Source organism: Pristiophorus japonicus, chromosome 16, assembly GCF_044704955.1.
Source record: "Pristiophorus japonicus isolate sPriJap1 chromosome 16, sPriJap1.hap1, whole genome shotgun sequence".
NCBI classification, from domain to species: Eukaryota; Metazoa; Chordata; class Chondrichthyes; family Pristiophoridae; genus Pristiophorus; species Pristiophorus japonicus.
In genome coordinates, this window is record NC_091992.1 from 115,748,250 (window position 1) to 115,753,311 (window position 5,062).

A 5,062-nucleotide genomic window follows, 5' to 3' on the forward strand; every position below is an offset into this window, starting at 1 on the left:
GGGGAGGGAGGAGGGGGAGGGGAGGGGGGGAGGAGGGAGGCGGGAGGGGGAGGCAGAGGAGGAGGGGGGAGGCAGAGGAGGAGGGGGAGGGGGGAGGGGGGAGGGGGGAGGCAGAGGAGGAGGGGGAGGGGGAGGCAGAGGAGGAGGGGGAGAGGGGAGGCAGAGGAGGGGGGAGGGGGGAGGCAGAGGAGGAGGGGGAGGGGGGAGGCAGAGGAGGAGGGGAGGGGGGAGGTAGAGGAGGAGGGGGAGGGGGAGGTAGAGGGAGGAGGGGGAGGGGGAGAGAGAGGAGGAGGGGGAGGGAGAGGAGGAGGGGGAGGGGAGAGGTAGAGGAGGAGGGGGAGGGAGAGGAGGAGGGGGAGGGGGGGAGGGGGGAGGTAGAGGAGGAGGGGAGGGGGGAGGTAGAGGAGGAGGGGGAGGGGGGAGGTAGAGGAGGAGGGGGAGGGGGAGGTAGAGGAGGAGGGGGAGGGGGAGGTAGAGGAGGAGGGGGAGGGGGGAGGTAGAGGAGGAGGGGGAGGGGGGAGGTAGAGGAGGAGGGGGAGGGGGGAGGTAGAGGAGGAGGGGGAGGGGGGAGGTAGAGGAGGAGGGGGAGGGGGGGAGGGGGGAGGTAGAGGAGGAGGGGAGGGGGGAGGTAGAGGAGGAGGGGGAGGGGGGAGGTAGAGGAGGAGGGGGAGGGGGGAGGTAGAGGAGGAGGGGGAGGGGGGAGGTAGAGGAGGAGGGGGAGGGGGGAGGTAGAGGAGGAGGGGGAGGGGGGAGGCAGAGGAGGAGGGGGAAGGGGGAGGCGGAGGAGGAGGGGGGAGGCGGAGGAGATGGGGGAGGGGGGAGGCAGAGGAGGAGGGGGGAGGGGGAGGGGGAGGGGGGAGGGAGGAGGGGGGCGGAGGGGGAGGCAGAGGAGGAGGGGGAGGCAGAGGAGGAGGGGGAGGGGGGAGGGGGGAGGCAGAGGAGGAGGGGGAGGGGGAGGCAGAGGAGGAGGGGGAGAGGGGAGGCAGAGGAGGGGGGAGGGGGGAGGCAGAGGAGGAGGGGAGGGGGGAGGCAGAGGAGGAGGGGGAGGGGGGAGGTAGAGGAGGAGGGGGAGGGGGGAGGTAGAGGAGGAAGGGGAGTGGGGAGAGAGAGAGGAGGAGGGGGAGGGAGAGGAGGAGGGGGAGGGGAGAGGTAGAGGAGGAGGGGGAGGGAGAGGAGGAGGGGGAGGGGGGAGGTAGAGGAGGGGGGAGGTAGAGGAGGAGGGGGTGGGGGGAGGTAGAGGAGGAGGGGGAGGGGGGAGGTAGAGGAGGAGGGGGAGGGGGGAGGTAGAGGAGGAGGGGGAGGGGGGAGGTAGAGGAGGAGGGGGAGGGGGGAGGTAGAGGAGGAGGGGGAGGGGGGAGGTAGAGGAGGAGGGGGAGGGGGGAGGTAGAGGAGGATGGGGAGGGGGGAGGTAGAGGAGGATGGGGAGGGGGGAGGTAGAGGAGGATGGGGAGGGGGGAGGTAGAGGAGATGGGGGAGGGGGGAGGTAGAGGGTGGGGGGAGGTAGAGGAAGAGGGGGTGGGGGGGAGGTAGAGGAGGAGGGGGAGGGGGGGAGGTAGAGGAGGAGGGGGAGGGGGGGAGGTGGAGGAGGAGAGGAGGGGGGAGGTAGAGGAGGAGGGGGAGGGGGGAAGACAGAGGAGGAGGGGGAGGGGGGAGGTTAGGGAGGGGGGGAGGTTAGGGAGGGCGGGGGGGGAGGTTAGGGAGGGGAGGAGGGGGGGTAAGGAACACTGACTGGAAATGCTCACACACAGAGAATGGAGTTGGGTAAAATATAGCAAGGCTATTATCGCATATGGATCCGATTCCAGTAAAACTCTGCACCTTCTGCAGAGGAATCAACATGGATACAATGAGGAGGAAAAAAACTTTTAAGTTTCATGGAAACACTTAAGAAAGTTTCAGACGCTGGGGCTGAGTCTGCACTCTCGATTGTATAAGCCTGTTATAAAAACAGAAATTTACAGCGCAGAAGGAGGCCATTTCGGCCCTTTGTGTCCACGCCGGCCGACAAAGAGCCGCACGGCCCTCGGTCAGCAGCCCTGAAGGTTATGTCCATAAATGCAATGGCTTACTGGGCTTGTTGTGTTGATTGCAGTTATACTGCAGCCAATGTGTACCTTAATCCTCGCACTGTCATGCACGCTGCAGTCAGACCATATCAGGTCTATTATTGGATAAAAATAAAAGTTGTAATTCAGACTGGACATAGGTGCAGATATATGAGAGTTGATAAAGTGATAATAGTTCTTGGTTTTATATTAGCATCTTGTCAGTGACTGCTGCCAGGACCTGGGTCCAGATGTGTTTTATCGGGGTCTCGTTACCAAATTCATTTTACTGAACCGACCTATTGTACTTCCCCCTCAATCCCGGAAAGCAGACACAAGACTTGGCTAAAACAGAGTGTCGTTTTTGATTAAACCTGTCACAAGGGGTTGAAGTCTGCAAGAATTTTAGACCTGAGACAATCTCCACCCCAGTTTCAGACCAATAATCCACTTCATTAGCATCAAGGAATAAGTTCCATTTTATACCACACATTATGTGCAGGTTATTTTTCAGTTGGAAGTGTTGTCACAGGACTTTGGATGAACTTCAGGTAGCAAACAGTACAGCGTCCAAATGTTTACTGTGACCTACTGAACGTTTGATCTGGCACACTTCAGACATTAGAAAGTTCCAAGTCGGTGCCCTACATTTTTGTTCATGGAGTGGGAAACTGGCATGACTTTAAAGCAGTATTCTGCCAGCTTGCTTTGCCAAAACCACCATTACAAATTTAAAGATGGGTTATGTGTAGTCACTGACATCATTTAAAATTATTCAATAGTTTTAAGAAGTGTTTCTTAATCTCCCTTCTCAAATGATGGTTTTTGCTACAAAGATTTGTTTTATGATAAACACTGTTTGCTCTGAAGGCACTGGAGTACAATATGACATACTTGCCCAAGGCAAGTAGTCATGCAATGTGAAATTCTAAAAAAAAACCCTATTGCTTTTGGCTGGCTCTGTTAATTCAACTTCACGATAGCCAACTAGCTTTTTATGATAACATAAAATGGCCTGCAGCCCAGACTTGACAAACGATTAAGTTTTATGCTGCTAATTTCAGGAATTATGTCTCGCCATGAATGAAGTGCAAACTTTGTGTGATTGTGCATTCTACCTATAATGATAAACATGACAAGTGCAGAATGTGCTTTAATGCTCAACAGATCACATGAGCCGCACCTCACAACACTCTGGTAGCCATAAACTAAAACTTACATTTAAATTCTTGTGGGCTAAATATCACATCAGCTTAACTTTTTAGCAAAAGAACTGGATAAATATCCTCTTAGGTAAAGGATAAGCATAAAAAATGATGAAATATTCCCTGCAATAGGTTTGTCACCAAGTTACTGGGAGTAGGAAAGGTAATTCCAAGGAAAACAGTCAAGCATATACTACTTAAAATGAAAGACTGGTTATTCTGGGAGTATCACACAATTATGTTCAAGAGCAAGGAAATTAAAAGAACAATCTTCAAGCAAGTTGCATGGGGCAACTTGTTCAGTCAGCAGAAAGATTGGGCCATATTCCAAATTTTTTTTACTATCCTTATGGGTGAGACAAAAGTGGCTGTAAGGGATCTTCAGTGTGACTAAAGAACCACTGCAAGCGATGCACCTATAGTGCCTTGCTTTTCTAACGCTGGAAAATGTTTGTAGAATTGGGTGGAAAGAGTTTTCCATACGATACTCAAATTGTGGCACTAAGAGCATTGAGCCTATCTAACCTCCTCCCTTTTAATTTGGGAGCACAGGATCAATCCTGGTACTCTGCTCATCTGATATATATACATATATATATTATATATTCGAGTCCATATCATAGGCAGTCCCTCAAAACGAGGATGACTTGCTTCCATGCCAAAAAAGGATAAATTCAGTGTTCCAATGAAGGACCTAAAATTCCAGGTCCTGAACTATCTCCTGAAGGGTGGAAGATGCCTGTGTGTGGATTTTTTTAACGTGTGGTGGCCGTTGCACACCAGCGACCACATATTCACAAGGCTACTAACTCATTTCTGGAGCGGAAGCAAGTCTTCCTCGATTTCGAGGGACTGCCTATGATGATGATGAATATTTCACATCCTGTGTAGATTTCTCTTTGCTTTACATATGAGGTGGTGTGGCAACACCATGGAACCAAACAAAATGGTAAAGCCACCATGTATTGAAGCCTTTATTATGCAGGTATCTGCCAGACGTGTGTCTATTAATACCATATTTTCTTGAAGTATCATCTGTCACGCAGTCACTGGCATGAAGTTAAACCGTGTCTGTGCTGCTAATACCACCAGAAAGCACATTGCTGGTTTTCTTGAACCACCTTTTGGGCAACAGATCAATTTGAATCGGCACAGGGGAGAGGGCCAGAATGGCCGACTACGGTGCTGCAAGATTCTATGATCAGTTAAAACCATTTCTGGTTTCCTGCCAAGGGTTATAACGAACACAGCACATTATTTATCATGATGATCCGCCCATTTTACCTTTGTAACCATGAAACACATTAATCGACCCTGAGTAGGTTTTAAACCTGCACGCCTCAGTCCAGACTGCCAAGTCTCCAAACCTAAGTGGTCATTAGTAAAAGCTTCCGATTAAAAAAGGTTACCTGCCCAGAAAAAAAACCTTATCATTTAAAGATTGCATTTGTTGATCGAGGATTGGAATCAGGAAAGCTTGCCCTCCGAACTTTGCAACCCTTCACCTCCTGATCGTGATTGAAAGGCGACTTTTGTGAGGTGCAAGTATAGAAAACTTTGGGCTTTAGAACCCGGGTCGCTCAGGAACAAATGAAGAGCGCACCCCGATCAGGAAAGCTTCGAAAACAAAGTTCCTGAGCGGAGTGAAAGATTGTGTGGGAGGTTAATTGTTTCTTTTACATTGTGAACCAGCAGGAAAGCAAAGTGTGGTCGGTCGCTCTTACCTCAGGGATTGTGAGCTCTCTCTGTCTGTCTGTCTGTCCCTCGGAGCTGGGGCTCTGTAACTCTGCAACAACTCCTGTCGCTGTACGC

At 52.1% G+C, this 5,062-nt stretch overlaps 1 protein-coding gene across 2 annotated transcripts in view; it reads right to left on the bottom strand.

Annotated features, from left to right (window-relative positions):
• Positions 1-5,062, bottom strand: part of LOC139226752 (transmembrane channel-like protein 6) — a 134,853-nt gene extending 129,791 nt beyond the window's left edge. For both annotated transcript variants that reach the window (XM_070857742.1, XM_070857743.1), the window contains exon 1: positions 4,975-5,062. The gene's annotated coding sequence lies outside the window, so the exon portion shown is untranslated. The remainder of the gene's footprint in view (positions 1-4,974) is intronic.